The sequence below is a fragment of the Elephantulus edwardii genome, unplaced genomic scaffold (genome assembly GCF_000299155.1).
Source record: "Elephantulus edwardii isolate Elephantulus edwardi_28Jun2011 unplaced genomic scaffold, EleEdw1.0 scaffold00003, whole genome shotgun sequence".
Lineage (NCBI taxonomy): Eukaryota > Metazoa > Chordata > Mammalia > Macroscelidea > Macroscelididae > Elephantulus > Elephantulus edwardii.
The window spans coordinates 40,786,509-40,806,091 of record NW_006399753.1 but is presented as its reverse complement, the minus strand read 5'-3'; the positions used below and the strand labels follow the sequence as shown (position 1 = coordinate 40,806,091).

Sequence of the window (19,583 nt, the reverse complement as noted above, 5' to 3'; positions counted from 1 at the left end):
TCTGGACTTGGTTTAATTTTTTCAGCTTCCACTTGAATTTGCATATGAGCATTTGGAAATCTGTTATGCGTTCAACCCCATATCCTTGTGCTAATTGAAGAGAATGAGATTTGTCCATCACCTTTTTCTACTAATGCCATCTATTTAATTTCTGTTTATTTCATCTTGTGATCCATCACCTTTTCCTACTAATGCCATCTATTTAATTTCTGTGTATTCCATCTTGCAAGTACTAGGTGTATGTTATATGCCGTTGAGTCAGTTTAGTCTTGTGAACAACAGATTGGAACATTGCCCTATACTGTTCTGTCCTCTCTGATCTCAGACATGTTCAGCTCCTTGTTAAAGCCACTGTGTCAAACTATGTCTAGTTACTTTTGAGTTGTTGAAAAAGATATTTTAAACAAATAACCCATTGTTCTTGAAATATTTTATCATTCAATCATCTACATTGATCATCAACATCAAGATCATATTTTTCAGTCACCAGTTCTTTTCCCCCACATTCCACTCACCAATAACCATCAGTGCATTTTGATAACATGTTTTATTTTAGACTATATAAATTAGCATAATTATTAATTTCGTTGTCTTTGTTAGTGCCTAAATTTTGAATAATAGTAATATTAATTGGTCTTTTTTTAAGATGCTATCCTATCACTGACAGTATTGTACCTCAGGACAGAAATGTTTTTGGTTACAATAAATGTGATGCCATTTTTCTTTGTCATTCCCAACATAGTTGTTATGTGCCATCAAGTCAACTGATACTTAGAGTGATCCTATAAACAATAGATCTGAACATTCCTTATCTGCACCATCCTCACAGTCTCCAGCATGCTCAAACCCATTGCTGTAGTCCCTATGTGAGGAATTTCTTTAGTACCTTCCTTTCTATCTCTGACCCTTTTCCTTTCCCAGCATGACTTCTCTTTCCCAGAACTGACCCTCTCATGACAATATATCCAAAGTATGTGAGATGAAATTTCCCTTTCCTAGCTTCTCAAGAACACCCTGGTTTGACAGACTTATCTGTTCTTTTGGCAGTCCATAGAATATTCTGTACTCTTCTTCAACATCATAATTCAAAGGAATTTATTTTTTGTTATCCTATTATTCATTTTCCAACTTTCAGAAGCACAGGAAGTAATTGAATAAACCATGGCTTGCATGAGGCATACCTGTCTTTAAATTGATATTCTTAGTACTTTGGAGATGTCCTTGATGGCACACTTTCCCACTGCAACATGTCTGTGATGTTAAGGATTTATTGTTCCAAATGGTTTCCCTTTCCAATTAACTTGCTTTGCCATGTAGATAGGTAGGGATATGTTAATAGGTTGTGTAAGCCTATCCACAGGCAGGGGGCTGGGGTTGGTTAATCTCACTGATCCACAGAGTATTGGTTCATCTCACTAATCCACAAAGAGATAGACTAGTCTTGCCATTAATTGCAAGATTGGAGAAACCTCACCACCAGAAAAGAAGCAAGAGAATGCTAATCATCCTTCAGGGCTAGCCGGACTAGAGCCTATGGGAAGAGCAGCCATAGCAGCAAACCAGATATCTGGCATGAGACAGAGCAGGCCTTGGGACTGCTATGAACTAGAAGTAAGAACCTTTGGAATAAGTTTATTCGATGATGAAAAGAGCCATAACTGACAGGACTGGGTAATTTGTAACACTGGCCTAAAGCCATGAGGCTTAAGGCTGAGGCACCTGCAAGCACATTTCAGAAGCTGTCTTAGATGTATTCTGTCTGCTACTAACCTAGATTGCAGTCTTTTAACTTCCCCAATATAGTTCTGTGTGGTCTGTGAGCTACAACTTTGGATTTTGGACCAAGTAAAGCAGTAAGATTGGTATTGAGATGAATAGAAAGAGACATGAGAGTATGGAGGGAAGGACACATGTCTGACCTCAGAGGAATTGGTTTTGTGTTGCTGATGCTGTTGACTGTGACAGCTCCCCTTTGTGAAGCTGGTAAAGATTACATGTGGCCATTCCCATGTGGCTCTTGCTCTTTTCACAATGTCCTTTGATTTCCTGACTACTGCTACCAGGTGGGTTGATTGTGGATTCAAATAAGATGAATTAGTTGAAAATGTAAATTTTTTTTCTGTCTGTTTTAATGTGGCTTATTGGTCCAATGGTGAAGATTTTTGTTTTCTTGTTGTTAAGATGTGATCTATATTGATGTCTATAGTCTTTGATCTTCTACAACAACTACTTCAAAGTCTTCACTTTTAGAAAGTAAGGCTATATCATCTGTATAATGCAGATTGTTGCTGTGTACTCCTCTAATTCTGATGTCACATTCTTTTTTACAGCATCCAACTTCTTGAATGATTTCTTCAGCATACAGATTGAATAGGCATGGAGAAAGGCTATAACCCTCATATACACCTTTCTTTATTTTAAACCATTTATTGTTTTTTTGTTCCATTTGGACAATTGTTTCTTGGTTTGATTTATGCACAAGTTTGATTTATGAACACAATTAGGTGTCCTGGGATTCCTATTTTTCTCAATGTTACCCGTAACTTACTATGATCCACATAGTCAAAGGCTGTTGCCCAGTCTATAAAACACAATCAAACACTATAAAACACAATCATCTTCTTGGTATTCTCTACTTTAATTCAAGATTCTTCTAGCATCAGCAATACCATTGATGATGCCACAGTCTCTTTTGAATCCAATTTTAATTTCTGGCAGTTCCCTGTCAATGTACTACTTCAATTGTTTTTAAATAGCAGACATAATAGACCATCTAATTATTTGATTCAAAATGGCCAATATCAGTTATTTAAAACCTAAGATATCAATGTGAACTTTTTACAACTTGTTATTTTCCTTGACTCTCACTTGTTACATTATGTGTTCAATCAATTTTCAGTGGATGTTTGCAGCTATTTCTCTCATTTTGAGTCATGCCACACAACAACTCTTCCTCAATTCTATTTGAATGTTTTTCAATATTACAGGCTTCTTTTCCAACACTGTACCAGAAAGTGTCTTGCTGTGATCCATAAGGTTTCTCTGGCTGATTTTTTTTTTTTTTTTTAGAAGTAGATCACCAACTGGGAATGGACAAAAATGCTACAGGGTATTTGGACCCCAGGAACTTTTCAGTAACTTGGGATACATTTTGTGGATAAATATTTCAACATGTTACTACCATGGCTCTAATAGTGATCATCACCTTTTTTTTGGTAGCCCTTGGTGACCATTGCTTAGTTGAGGAATGTATTAATGAAAAATTTGCTAAAAGCCTGATTTTTGTAAATGAATTTTGATTTTGTATTTCATTTTGAGTTATCTTATATGATCATTATCTCTCTCTTAGATGCCTTAACAGTTAAGAATGTAAAAGAGTTGAGAATATAAAACAAATCTTTAGAAAATGTTATTTTAAGTATTAAAACAAGAGAATTAAATTATTAGTCTATTGGAACAGTCGGTAGAGAGTTGCACTGCTAAACCAAAAGTCATGCCTCTTTAGTGGCTCACCAGTGGCTGGCTGTAAGGCAGAAAGACAGGCATTCACCTTTCATGTGATTTACAGCTCCAGAAACTCAATCAAGGATCTACTATGAGTTGGTTTCAACTTGATGGCAATGAATCATTTGTAATTTTATCAAAACATAACTAATGTCTTATAAGCAGTATTGTTAATTTCTTTGACTTAGAACTAGGATGTCTTATTAGAGAGTATGGTTTATAAGGCAAATATTTATAGGGTTATAAATATGATTCATAAAACAAGAAGAAGAAGAAGTACATTTGAGGTGGCTGCTAATAATAGTAGTAGACATATAATAGTATAATGAATCTGGCTGTATAAGCCAATTCTGTCATCTCTGTGTGTGTGTGTGATTAAGTTAATACATTTGTTTTGAGAGTTGAGATAAAGTTAATGTACCAGTCATCCCAGTCTAATGCTGGGAGTTAGGTAAAGTTATTGTATATGATGTTGTTAACATAGACTCAGAACCAACCCATAGCTGACTCTCAGGCAGGTTTTCAGAGGCAGTTAGTTTCATGGGAGAAGATTGCCCATCCTCTTCCCACAGAGCACTTGATGGCTTCGAACCTGTGCCTTCAGGATTACAGTGCAGCTTCTTGCTCTTAGCCCACCAGAGCTCCCTTCACTATCACTTTTCACATATGAAATTTTTTATCTCTTCAGAATTACAGTCAAAGCTCAGTAGGATGGATTGATATAAATAGCTTGATATTTTCTCTCTTAGTCTTTCTGGTGCCCACTAGCATGTTTTTGTTGGGAGACTTGAAGAAAGAAAATTATGATTATTAAACTCACTTGGTGAATCATGACCTTGCTCTCTTATTTTTCATTCAAAGCATTAGGAAGCATTGTCTCTGTATATCTTGATAACAGTTATTGCCTAACTATGCTTTCTCCTTCACTGTTAGAGTCTTAATGTGAGACAGCTCTTTGACTCCTTTTTACTTGTGCTATTTAAAACCTTAGTGGTAGGAATGCTTTTGAATATTGTTGTATATTTAGTTAGAAGCTGTTCATATCTCTGTTTTTAAATTATAATAAAATTAGACAAAGGTGAGTAGTGCTAGTTAACAGGCCAATATTTGTTCAAGGATATAAAAAAAACTGCAGAAAAGTAATTTTCAGGTAATACTTGTTATATGTAGTGCTATATTCTAGTATAGCAAAATGTCCTTATTTTGAGCTGCTAACAGATGTTGGTTTGATTGTGACTAGATTTCCCCCCCTCAATTTTAATGGTAAAGTCTGCACTTGTTGTATATTTACATTTATGTATGTGGAAAATATATACTAGATATTAAGCTTAGTGGTGATATTTTGCTTGTTTGTGCAGATATCTTATCTGCAGGTTCTTTTATCCAAGAGAAAAATGGAAGAAAGTTTCATGTCAATAGCAATTTAAAAGCAGGAAGAAATAGTCAATTCCAAAGTAAGTGATAAGCTACATACATGATAGTTTTAAATTTATGATATTGAAATAAACAATATTTCATATTTATGCCATTCCATTACATGACTTTCCAAAAACTCTTTTGAGATTATTTTTAATTAAAATTTAGTTGGTTAAATATCTAGAAAAGGTTGTAATTAAAAACTTATTTATATTGGATTGCATACAAAATTAGTATACTTCGTATTTCATCCTATCCGTTATTCAGAATGTTTTTCATATAATTATTCCCATTCGTTTTCTTTCATAAAATGAATATCATTGAACTATACCTGCCATTATGCTATCTGTAAAACACATTTTTTTAAGTATTTGTGATTTTTTAAAAATGAGACTTATTAATCAAGTATATTGATTATTAGTAGTTATGAGTTGGTAGAATATAACCAGTACTTTAAAGTTCTCTGAGATAAATAGACCGCAAAATAAGTGAGAGTTGGCACCTCAGAATATATAGTATATTTAAAACAGTAGGAATTTTTCTGTAAGTTTCAGAGTTGTGTGTTATTATTGTGTCACTGTATGTAGTCAGATACTAATGAAAATCTGAAAATGATACAAAACAGAAATATATCTAGGTAGTAAGATTTTAGATTTGTCAGAAATTCACTAATTGGAAATGAAAACTTTCCTTAAACCACTTTGATGGCTTTTGTGGCCAATGCAGATCTTTTAAAATATCCTGGCTCGATGATTCCCATTGTATGTGGTTAGACATACTTGGCAATAGTTGCCAGCATTTCTTTTAAATTTTATAATCTAAGCATTTATACCTCCTCATTAATCTGTCATATAAAGGAACAAAAGAGAAGAAGCTCTGGTTATTTAATTATAAATGCTGCCATTTATTTTATTTCCTTTTCGGTCTCACTTTAGACACTTCAGGAAGTGATAAGGGTTTTTATTCCAAGACTTCCTTAAAATTAGTTGTCTTGTGATCATGTTGGGGCCCGGTTCCCAAATTGTTTAGAAATATTAATATTAATATTAATTAATGGAAATATTAATAAATCAAGATATACCTATGACATGCATTTGTAGGGATACAGTAACACCATAGAGTTATTATGTCTTATGAGTCAGTTCGGACTTAACAATGACTCGTACAACAGAACAAGCCATTGGCCAGTTCTGTCCTGGACTCACCACTGATATATTTGTTGTGACTCCTGGTCAGTCTGTCTCACTTAGAGTCTTTTTCTTTTTTCTCTGACCCTTTGCTTTACCAAACAGAATATCCTTTGTCAGGAACTGTCCCCTTTTGATATCATAGGGGCTATGATAGTGATGGGTTTCTCTTCAAAAGGTTGGTGAATCTAACACACCAACCACTCTGCAGGGGAAATATGAGTTAGCTTACTTTGTTAAAATTTACAGCCTTGGGAACCAGATGGGCAGTTAAATTTTCCCCTGTAGAATGCTATGAGTCAGAATGGACTCATTGGCAGTGAATGGGGGAGTGGTAATGTTCCCAAAATATATGAGAATGTATATATAGAACATAACTTTGACTATAATTATATTAAAATAATTCACAGACATTGGCACTTTATTGTTATTATAAATTGAGAATTGGAAACTTAACAACTTATCAAGGCATGTTAATTAGGTGATGGGTCACCACGTAAAAACTGTTAGACTTTAATGTTTTCACACTAATCTCTTACAAAAGACAATTTAAAAATAATTTGCAAAATATTTCTAAAGGGAGCTCTGGTGGCAGTCAGGTAGAGAGTCATGATGGTAACTTAAAGGTGGAGCCTCTCAGGTATATAGAATCTACCAGGGGCTCTGCTGAGAAAGATGGGCAATCTCTTCCAGCATGATTTCAGCTTCAAAAAGCCACAGAAGGGTCAGCTATGGGTTGGTTCTGACATGACATCAAAGAATGAGATCAGACAATAGCTGATGCATGTTTTCTCATCCCAAAAGGTTAATTTAACACCTAACATTTACTGAGTTCCTTCTATGTGAAGAAAGTTGTTCCTGACCCATAAATAATGCATTAATAAGAGAATATTTGCTTTTTCTAAGTCAAGAGGGTACCAAAGCTTCTTATTCTCATTGCTATAGCATTGGAATAGACTCAAAAGGAAACCCTGGATTGAGTTTCTGAGGCTGTAAATTGCACTGGGGTGGGGGTGGGGAGAGTTTGCACATTTTTCAAATCACCGGAGAGGTGTGGCCTTAGGGTTAGCAGAAAACTCCCTATGGACTCGGCCACTGGAAGGTTGGATGGAAAGAACAGAGTTTCTGGAGATGGTCATTCTTGAGGCAAAAGAAGTCCCAAAGACAGTGCTGGAGAAATAAATGGATCCATTATCCTTACATTTCTCTCACAGTTATTCTCCCACTTGATGGTTTCCCTAGATCTCTCTAAGCCAACTTGGCTAGGGAATTTACACTGAGAAAGACTTCAAATTATTCAAGAAAATGTAAAATATCTGCTCATTTCTAACTACCAAGGACATAAATATATCTATGGTATGCTATATTAAATATGCTAACTGGATATAAATATGCTATTCTGAAAACATAAAGGATATAAATATGCTAACTGGATTTCTTATCTCACATTCCAAACAAAACACTTAGCACTTCAAAAAATAAGTTAGTTTCCTAAAAGCTTCCATCAAATTAATAATGAGTTTGGACTAGAGTTTTTAAAAAGCAGAAGAAAGAACACAGGTTTTCTTTATGAAGGTTTTTCTAAGTTGTGTGTGTTTTTAAGTTGAAAGATATGTTGTGCAATGAAGATAGTAATGGATGTAAAATAGATGATTATTGTAAACCAGTTTATTTTAACAGAAGCCTGAATAACAATGCTTTTTTTGTTCTTTGAAATAGGTTTACTTACTTGACTGTCACTGAGATATATATTTAATTGACATCAAGAAGACATATTTATATATTGAATAATATAAAAATTCTAAAGAATATTTTTGTATCAGAATCTTAAACTAATTTATGGCACAAGTATACGAAAACTTCTATTTCTCAATGCCAGACTTTAAAACTCATTTTTCATAATAGACTTAATGAGTTTTAATTCACATTTCAAAATGTCACCATCTATTTTTTTTAAAGTATATTTATAGAATTGCACAACTATTACTCGTATGCTTCGTAAAATAGTCAGCAAAAGAGAGGAAGACCCTTAACAAGATGGATTGACACAGTGGCTGTAACAGTGGGCTCAAGTATATTGGAGATGATGAGGATGGCACAGGATAGGGCAGGGTACAGATTCTGCTGTTTTTAGGTTGCTACAGGTCATGGTTGACTCAACAGCATCTAACAACTTTAGAACATCTCTTTCTTTTTTTTTTTAAACTCACAGACTTGGCTCAGTTTAATTTTAAAGACAAGGTACCTGAAGTCTGATGAGACTAAAAGGTTTGCCATAGTCAGCAGCAGTGACAAAAGCAAGAGACTGGACAAAAACAAAAGACTGATTTGTACCTGGGAGAGTCATTTCTCAGAATTGTTTTGAGGGCTGTACCCAAAGAAATATCTTTCTTTTATTTTTTAATAGATTTTTAATAAAAGTGTATAAAGAACTTGGATTTCCATTCATTAATTTTTGCACATTTTCCTCCCTGTCCTCCCCCCTAATTCATGTTTTTATTTTGGGGGAAACTAAGAAAAGAGGGGATAAATAATGTACACAGCACTGAAACAGACAAGGAAGAGAACTGTATAAAAGAAATATATGATTAGGTATTATTGGCATGACAAGAGTCTAGAATGAGAGCTGTGTAGTAAAGTGGTCAGGGGTGGGGGTAGGGGGAACTGTATAACAATGAAAGAACTCTTTTAGAATGTTCCTTCACCTTAGAAGGAACCTTGTACTCATTAGTGATCACATTCCTCTTTTCTCTCTTCACCCATCTTGGTAACCACTGGTATATTCTTGGTCACTATGGGTTTATTTCTTTTGGATAGTTCACATATGTGGAGTTATTCCATATGCAACTTCTTTAACTTAATACAATGAATTCTAGGTCCATCCTTGTTGTAATTTATTTCATGTTATTATCAAATAATATTCCATTTTCTGAATATGCCACATTTTGCTTGATCAACCATTAAGTGATGAGCATTTGGTGTTATTTCCAATTAGAAAGAATTCTGTTCTGCATATTTATGTTTTTGTTTTATCTGTTTTTTTACATTCTTTTGTGTATATACTTAGAAGTAGGATTCCTAGGTCAGATGCTAATTCTGTGTTTAACATTTCGAGGAACTGCCAAAGCAACTGTACCATTTTGCATTCCCTTCAATGCACGATGGTTCCATTTCCCTCACACCTTTGCCAGCACTTGGTATTGTTTGTCTTTTTAACTATATTCAGTGTACAAAAGCATATCTTTCTAGATTTGACTTTCTTTTCTCTAATGACTAAGGATCTTGGAAAATTTTTTCAATTGTTGGTAGACCATAATTGATTATTTTCTTTGAGGAAATGTCCATTCCAATCCTGCATTTACTTTTTAAAAACTTGTCTTCTAATTTCCCCAGTTGTATATTTTAGTCTGTTTGTTTTTTGGTGAAACCAATAACCTACTTTATATCTTTGTAAAATTAACTTTTTTATTATATTGGAAGCCTGATAACATAATGTGTATCAGGCTGCTAATTGAAAGACTGGCATGTGAACTTCCAGGTCTTCCACTGGATAAAAATGGACAGTTTCCTCCTGTAAAAGATTTACAGCCTTAGAAAAGAGATGTAGGGTTTCTGTCAGTTGGAATTGACTTGATGGTGGTGGTAGAGGCTATACATGCTATTAGGTATTTAGTGACTTGCTTACTAATTAAGGATGATTTTTTCAAAGTTCTTCCTTGTTATAGAATACATCATTTCTTTTTTTACCATTTAAAAATTATTATTTTAATGAAAGTTTACAGAAAACTTGGATTTCCATTCATTAATTAATGTACATTTCCCTCCTGTCCTAGCCAGTTCACTTTTTAAAAAATACTCATTCATTGTTGCATAGTTTTCTTCCTCCCCCTACCCCAGTCCACTTTGCTATACACTTCTTCTTCTGGACTGTTGTCATGCAAATAATGCCTAATTATATATTTCTTTTAAACAGTTTTTTCCTTTATCCCCATAGAGTGCTCATTAATAATCCCCCTTTTCTCAACCTCCATATCAGTCTTGTTTTATAAAAGTGAAGTTATGCAGTATTTGTCCTTTTGTGACTAAGATATTTCACTCAGCATAATGTCCTCCAGGGTCACCCATTTTGTATGTTTTATGGGTTCCTTGTTTTTCAGTGCTGCATAGTATGCCATTGTGTAAATATACCACAGCTTCACTATCCATTCACTTGTTGATGGGCACCTTGGGTTCCTTTCATCTCTTTGCTATTGTGAACAATGCAACGATAAATATGGGTATGTATGTATCTGTTTGGTTAGTGGCTCTGTTTTCTTTACGGTATATTCCTACTAGTGAAATTGGTGGAAATAGAAACATCATTGGTATCAGTATTTTAATCCTTTGAAATTGCTGAATTATATATTCTATTGAAGTATATGGACATATACAATTTGTTTATCCATTTATTAATGGAACAAAATTTAGATTGTTTTAACCTTTTTTAAGTATTATGCATAGTACTACTATCACTATTTTTTGTTCCTATTTTGGTTTATGTTTTAATGTGGAAGTTTGCTTCAGCTCCACTTGCTGAATTGTCTTGGCATTCTTATAAAAATGCAATTGTAAATGTGGCATTTTATGGCTGGACTCTCACTTCAATTCTATAAGCCTATGTATATATTCTTATGGTAATACCAGACAGTCTCCACTATGTATTATCATAGTAAACTTTGAGATTAGAAAAGAAGATTCGATTCTGTTACTGTTTTCCAAGACTGCTTTGATTATTTGGCACACGTTGCAATACCATATAATATTAAAATCTGTGCATTGGTTTCTGAAAAGAAACTAAGATTTTTATATTTTGTTGAATTTTTATTTATGTTTTAGGAAGATTGCTATTTTAACAATATTTAAGTCTTCAGACCTATGAAATGAAATGTATTTTTATTTATTTAAACATTTTCTATCTTTTAGAAATATTTTATAGTTTTCAGAATAGATACTTTTGCACTTTTGCTAAGTTTATTAAGTGTTCTTTGGGTAACAATTATGAATAACATTGCAGAATTTTTGTTAGTTTTATATTGGTTTGCATATAAAATTAATATACATTGTATTTCACTCATGTTCATTGTGCTTAACACATTCCTTCATTCACATTATATTTAATACAGTCTTTCCCATGTATTGTATTTTATAAAATGAATCACCATGGATCTATACCGACTATTACCCAGTCTTTTCAAGTCCCCATTGGATCTTTCCTCATTTCTTCACTCTCTCTCTCCACCCTCAAACTCTCTCATTTTAGTAATTTCCATCCCCCCTGTGTCCTCCTCTTCCTCTTTTGGACTTCTATGCACATCTCACTAGTTATCCTCCTATTTTTGTAATCCTGGTTTTATACAGTGTTTGTCCTCAATAAGCTTTGCTCTAGTGGCCTAGTGGTAAGAATCTGCACTGCAATCCCAATGGCATGTGGTTTAAATCCACCAGGGGCTCTGAGGGAGAAAGAGGGACAGTCTCCTCCCGTACCATTTCAGCCTCTGAGAACCTGTTGGTGGGTCAGCTATAGGTCAGTTCTGACTCAATGGGACTCAACAACAAGAAGAAGCTTTTTAAAAACACATTCTAATACCTCCTCGTGTAGTTCTTGAGTTTATTCTTTGATCTCCTGACTACAATCTGGGGAAAATGGTAACACTGGTAAAAGTGCAGATGTTTGGGGCCTGTAGTAGGTATGTTGTTGTTAGGTGCTCTTGAGTTGTACTACCTGTACTGACCCTATGAACAACAGATCTGAACCCTGTCCTAGCCCGTACTATCCTCATGCTTCCAGTCACACAAGAGTCCATTGTGAGTCACTGCATTAACCCACCTGTTGAGGGTCTTCCTTTCTTTTGCCAGCTCTTCACCTTTTCAAGCAGTGATGCCCCATGACTATTCATTTCTAGAGGTAGCAACACATTTCATTTTTTTTACATTGAGCATGTACCTTGTAGCATTGATAAACTAGCTTATTCATTCTAACAGATTAAAAAAATATACCATTATTCACTTTTATACAATTATTGTTAGACATTGATTCATTATTAATTACTAGTTATCTGTCACTTTTGTTTTCCTGTCTCCTTAATTTCCCATAGCTGCTTACCTAGTTCATCACCCCTCCTCCCACTAACCTGCTCTCCCGTGGTTTTTTCTTCCTTCTTCCACTCCACTTCTTCTTTTGCCCTTTTAAACAATTATATATTTAAATGTATATATTTGTGAATTGCAACAACTATATTGCTTTTATCTCAACTCTTCCCAAATTGTCCTTCTGTTGTTTTGGTCCTTGTGATGTTTTTTGTCTACTTTTTACATTTCTATTCTCTTTCTCTTCAGTTTCTCTTCTTTTGTTACAACAGTGATCTTATGCAGTATTTGACCTATTGTAACTTAGTTATTTAACTTAGCTCTTTAGACTCTCTCATTATAATTTATGAATACTTTACTGCTCTTTATTGCTACATAGTGTTCCACTTTATAAAAGAAAAAATACACTAAGGTTAGAATTAATAAACCAGTTCAGCAATGTTATATATAGGTATACTCACATACAAGATCATGTAACCAACAAAAAGAAATTGTTTTAATTGTTTCTAATCTGGATAAACTTTATATTCTTAATTTCTCTTTCTACAACTTCTAGAACAATATTGAGTAGAAATAAATGTGGCATGAATGGAAGTTTTAAATATTGATGAAATTTAAAAAATAATCAGAAACAGGCTATATAAATGTAGAGTGAACCATTTTTTATGTGTATTTCTGTTATTAAAACTGACTTTGCCTCACATACTTGGGCCATGATGCTAAAACAGGTTATTCCTTGGATAGGGATGTGCTGCTTGGAGGAGTGGAGAGTTGGTGAAGGAGAGGAGGGCTTTTGACCAGGTGAATTGACACAATGACTGCCACATTGAGCAATAGAGTATCAGAAAGTGTGAAGATGGCACAAGATAGTACAAGGTTCAGATCTGTTGGTCACTACGAGTTGTATTTGACTTTATGGCACTGCTCCACCATTCTTCGTTCATTTTCAAGTCATTGTTATTTAATACATTGACAATATGTATACTTTTGACATCTATTTATCTTTAAGAATTTACTGAAATATAAATTATACTACTATTATTTATATTTATTTTAGTTTAGTTCTTTACTATCTAATGAAAAACAAATATCCCTTAATATGATTGTCAACCAACATCTCCTTTAATAAAGTTTACAATTATTTGTTTAAAATTTATCCTATTAGTCAACAAATTCAAGCTATGCCATTATGAACAGTCTTCCCTAAAGCAACTGGACTTTCTCAGAGTCAGTTATGTTAGCAAATATGTATTCAAACATGAACCTGAATCCTAAAAGTGGGTTATATAACCAGGTAGAAGAAGAACTTCCTTGTTTTCTGATATCCTTATTGAGTTTGAACTTTTAGGTGCTCTGCTGGTGTAGGCGGTAGGAATTTACACTGATAACGCATAGGCTGTACCTCCCTGACTGTTCCAACCCACCAGTGGCTCTGTGGAAGTGAGATAGACGGTCACCTCCCATGTGATTTACAGCCCTGGAAACCCACTGATGATCAGCTTTGAGCTGATTCCAACTCAACCACAATGAGTCTTTTTTGAGAAATGTGAGCAATTTGGGCAATAGGTATGCATCCATGTGCTGAACTGATAAAAAATTAATACATACTAGAATGTTTCTTTTCAAGACATTTTATGTTATTTTCTTTGTGTTATATACAAGCACTTAATGAACTTGTATTTAAGTATTCTAGCCATGTCTTGTCTTTGTTCTCACGAATTAAGAGGAAGACCATTTTGCTTTTGCTTGAGCGAGATTGCTCATGACAATAGTAAGAATTCAGTGAACTCAGCTGTCTTTTCATTGTCAAACCTTGGAGAAACTTGTTTTCATTTAAGTAAGGAATATGGAAATTCCTTTCACTCCCTAGTAATTTTTAAACAATGACATAAAAATATTTTATCAGTGATACTGCCAAGGAAGAATGAAACTCTGTGAGATGACTTTTACATTGTATTTATGATCTGTTTCTGTGGATCTTGACATTTTAGAAGCAGGCACAACCATCACCATGATGTTCTTTTTGCTTTATTTATATGCACATTTAACCTCCAGAAAAAGATAATACATGCTTGCCTCTGTTTAACCCTATTCTTTCTCCCTTTGTGTAGTGTATATTCACACAACCACATGTGTGAGTACATGCTGCATACACACTCCGACTCCTCACTTAGCAACTGTGTCTTGATCTGACATTTTGTAATTGAAGCAATAGTGAAAAATCTGTCAAGTGAATATTTTATGCAATACTGATATATGTCTGGTGTAGTAAACATTGAGATATCAGGTGAGAGGTGAGAGTGACATTGTTTGTGATGGTTAAGGTTATATGTGCCAAATTAGCTAGACCTGATACTCAGTGGTTTGGCAGTTATGTCATGATATAACTTGATAGTTACATAATTTGGAAGTTATGTAAAAATACATTTTTTTCCCTGCGTTTTGTGATCGGATATGATTTTCATTCATTTCTCCATAGTGTCAGTGTTCAAATAATGGCAGTCGTAGGAACTTAACTGTGTCAAGAAGCGAGGAGTATGTCTATGAGTATTAAGATATAAGGAGAGCCTGAACTTGACCAGATTGCCTTTTTCCCCTCAGATTTTGTAAATTTTCTGCTTTTGATAAAAGGATGCCATCTCACCACCTTCTATTGCTCATGTTAGTAGAAAATATTTAAGTTTTCCTTTCCTGACAGATTTCCACTTAATATAGGTTCCAGCTTTCAAAGGCTTTTGCTATTTGAGTGTATGCGTATCTAAAAGGAGATCTGGTGACTTAACAGGTGAAGAGTTGTACTGCCAACCCAAAGGCAGGCAGTTTGAATCCATCAACTGCTTCTTAGAAGATGGGCAATCTCTTCTTACGTGATTTATGGCCTCTAAAAACTTAGTAGAAGATGAACTATAATTGTACTAATGAATAGGTATAGATATCTGTATATATATTACTTGAGTGTATACATAATACACAAATGAATGAAGTATTAAGGTGTATTTGGAATTATTTATCATTATTTCAACCATATTATCTGATATCTAGTAGGTTTACTGAATAAGTGAAAGGAAGTTTGATTTCCTTGAAAATATTTTTGATATTTTTCCAAATTCCTTTAATGACATTATCACTAAACTTGTAAGGGAGTTCTGCACTAACATCCCAAATGAATGCAGTTTGAATTCATCAGCTGCTACATGGCAGAAGCATGGATCTCTCCCACTTCCTTTACCAATCCATCTCTACGCCTATCAAATTTTCTGACTCTATGATTATTCCCCTGCCCATCCTCATGCCTCTGCTCCTACCCTCCACTAGGATCCGCATACACATTTTACTAGTTCTTTTTCTGTTTCTACAATAATGGTCTTATACAGTATTTGTCCTTATGGAACTAAATTACTTTACTCAGCATAATGCTCTCCAGTCCCTCCCAAGTTAAATAGTGATTTTCAAAATTACTGCTCCTGATTGCTGCATTGTGTAAATTACCACCATTTCTCAATCCATTCAGTTGTGGTTGGACATTTGGGCTGTTTCCATGTTCTTGCAATGGTGAATAACGCTGCTATGAACATTGTTGTACAAATCTCTGCTTGTGTCTCAGTTCTAATTTTCTTGGGGTATATTCCAAGCAATGAAATATCTGGGTCAAATGAAATTTATATGTTCAGCTTTTTTGAGAAAACACCAAACTGCCTTCCAGAGTGGTTGTACCATTTTACAATCCCACCAACAATGTATAAGAGTTCCTATCTCTCCACGTCCTCTCCATCATTTATTACTTGCTGTCCTGTTACACTGTGCCACTGTTATTGGGAAGCTAGATGGTATCTCATTGTGGTTTGGTTTGCAACTCTCTTACCGCCAGTGATTTTGAACATTTCTTTATGTGTCTGTTGCCCATCAAAATAGCTTCCTCTGTGAAAAGTCTTTCCATAGCTTTTGCCCACTTTGTAACTGTGTTATCAGTCTTTTTCTTGTGGAGACCCTGTTGGATTTTGTAAACTTTTGATATGAGACCCTTGTCTGAAATCATATTGCCAAATGTTTTTTTCCCTAGTCAATAGGTTTTCTTTTCACTCTGTTGGAAAAGTTTTTAAATGCTCCCAGGGATTTAATCTTTAGAAGATCCCATTCATCAATTTTATCCTCTTCTGGTTGTATATTTCTGGTTGTATTTGTCAGCCTTTTAATACCATGATCTAGGTCTTCTAATCTTGGTCCTACTTTGTCTCTTATGATCTTTATGGTTTTGGGCTTGATCTGAAGATCTCTGACCCACCATGAGTTGATTTTTGTGTATGATGAGAGGTGTGCATCCTGCTTTAGTTTTCTGCAGAATGTAGTCCAGTTTTGTCAGCACTATTTGTTGAAGAGGTTATTGTTTCCCTGTTTGATAGGTTTTGTTTCCTCATCAAATATCAGTTGACCATAGATAGATGGTTTAATTTTTGGAGCCTCAATTTTATTCCATTGGTGCCTTTCATTGTATCAGTACCATGCTGTTTTGGTTACTACAGCTGTGTAGTAGTTTTTGAGTTTAGAAAGTACTATGCCTCACACTTCATTCTTGTTTTTCAGAAGTGCTTTGCTTATTCAATGTCTCTTTCCTCTTCAAGTAAACTTGCCAGTTTCCTTTTTTATCTTTTTGAAAAAGAAATTTAGAATCTGTATTGGGACTGCATTAAACATGAAGACTGCTTTTGGTAAGATTGTAATTTTTACTATATTGAGTCTTCCTATACATGGTCAGGGAACATGTTGGCTTTTGTTGTGTCTTGCAGAAATGTTCTGTAGTTTTCTTTGTAAAGGTCCTTTGTATCTCCAGTTAAGTTTATTTCTAAGTATCTCAGTTTGTAGTTGGCTATTGTAAATGATATTGCTTTTCTAGTTTTCTTATCAGTGTTTTCTTTGTTACTATAAGGGAATCCCACTGACGTTTGTATATTGATCTTTTATCCTGCCACTCTACTAAATTGGTCTATTAGCTCTAACAGTTATTTGGTTGAGTCTTTGGGGTTTTCTGTGTGCATTATAATGTCATCTGTATATAGCAACAGTTTAACCATGTCTGCCTATCTGGATGCCTTGTATTTCTTTCTTTTGTTGTATTTCCCTAGCAAGTACTTCCAATACAATATTTAATAGAAGTGGTGAGAGGGGACATCCTTGTCTGGTCCCTGTTCATAAGGAAAATGCTTTAAGTCTTTCTCCATGAGGAATGATGTTGGCTCTTGGTTTTTCATATATACTACTCACTATGTTGAGAAAATTCTCTTTCAATTTTCTAAGTGTCTTTATCAAAAAGGGGTGTTGGATTTTGTCAAATGTCTTTTTATGCATCAATTGCTAATATATGGTTCTTGTTATTTGATTTGTTAATGTGGTAATTCATTTTTTTGTAATTGGAGTGAAAGTTTACATAACAAATTAGTTTTCTATTCAACAAGTCATATACATTATGTTTTTTGACATTCATTATAATTCTTACATTGTGACAACTCTCTGCTCACTTCCTTCCTGTGTTTCTCTTTTCTGTTTGTCCTCCCTTCCTTCTCTCCTTCCTGAGGTTTATTCCTGGGCTAAAATGACCCCTTTGATATTGTTTGGTTAACTGTTTTAGGATATTCATTTCTTTAAACTTATGCAGTTGATCACTATATAGATCTGTCTATTGTTCGGCTAGATTTTGAGTCATAATTTAACAGCAATTTTTTAAAATTATGTAATTAGAATATAAAGGAATTCTGGGGGCATAGTCCACAAGGGATTGCACTACTAACTTAAAGGCCAAGTCTCTCTGTGTTTCAATTTACCAGTGGCTACTCAGGAGAAAAATGGGAAAATTGGGAGCTGTCTCCTCCCATGTAATGTATAGCCTTGGAGAATCTACTGGTCCATAGCCTGTGAGTAGGTTCTGACTTGATGGCAGTATGTGTATATGTGTATGTGTGTGTGTGTCAGAGAGAGAGAGAGAGACACACAGAGAGAGAGAGAGAGAGAGAGAGAGAATGAGAGAATAAGATATGCCGAAATTAAGATTTTTTTTACTTAGATTTTTACTTGCGTAGCTGTGCCCTTTGATAGTAAATATCATGATTTTTAAAAGTTTTTCTACTTATCATATGTATTTTTGCAGATTATCTGCAATAATATACTTGAGCATGATGGAGACAGTAAGGATGACACAGGATATGCAAAGTTTCCATCTGATTTTGATAGGATTGGTATAAATCCTTGTTCACTCAATAACATTTAACAACAACAACAACAACAATACATACTAAAGATGGATCTTTTGGTACAAATCTGAAACAAATAGTTTCTTTAGTTTTGTGGTGGCCAACATATTCCCAGTTATCTTAATCTATATAATATTTTTCTGTATCATTCTGCAGGTTTCTAAATACTCCTTGTGTTCTTATTGCCTGATAAAGACAGCAGTGCCAGAGTTTGAATTTTGAAGTTTGATGAAGATTAGAATCCTAGCTTTAATTTCTCTATGACTCCTGTCTCCTGTCCCCAGTTTGATCAGAGGAGAATACCTCATTTATTTATCTATAATGATTAAAGCACAATATATGTGCATAATATCTAACACACTATCCCAAACATAGATTTTTTTTTTTAGTTTCTTCCTTCCCATCTTCTTGTCAGAAGCAATGTTAGTTCCTTTCCTTCATAGTTACCTAGGCTAAAATTATTTCTAATGAGTTAACATAATATATTCAAACTTTTACTCATAGCTAATACTACAGGGCACATAAATATATACAAAAGAGGAGTCTTCATAGATAAGTTGAGGTACCATATTGAGAATTGTAGGAGAAGCCTTACTGTCATTGAATCTCCTTCGTATTTCATAAATCTAACTAGTTCTTTCTTTTAGCCTTTATGGACTGAAAGAGCCAGAACATTTTATATTTTACCTAGATTGGGACCATCTACAAATAAAATTTTTATGTCCTTGTATTATTCTTGAGGTAAAGAAAATTGTAACATATCGAGGATATTATTCTATTTGCTATTCTTGTGTATATTATAGAGTTTAATCTTAGTTATCTATCTGTAAAAAATTAATATCTTTTAAACTTCAAAAACAAATTTGTTGAATTTCATTTTTATTAACTTTCTACTATATGTTGTTGTTGTTGTTGTTTAATGTCGTCGAGTCATAGACGACTCATAGCAACCCTATGAACGAACAGCCTGAGCACTGTTCGTATATAGAGTTTCCAGAGGCAAGCCATTTTAAACCATTTCTGTGGAGTTGACTTAGATTTAGAGCAATACTATAGAAACTGTCCAATAGGTTTTTCAAAACTCTATTACATACACCAACAGGCTTCA

The 19,583-nt window shown here is 34.2% G+C and overlaps 1 protein-coding gene across 1 annotated transcript in view; it reads left to right on the top strand.

Moving 5' to 3' along the window:
- The window catches only part of LOC102858384 (fibroblast growth factor 14-like), a 936,720-nt gene that overhangs the window by 18,650 nt on the left and 898,487 nt on the right, over positions 1 to 19,583 (top strand). The window lies entirely within an intron of this gene.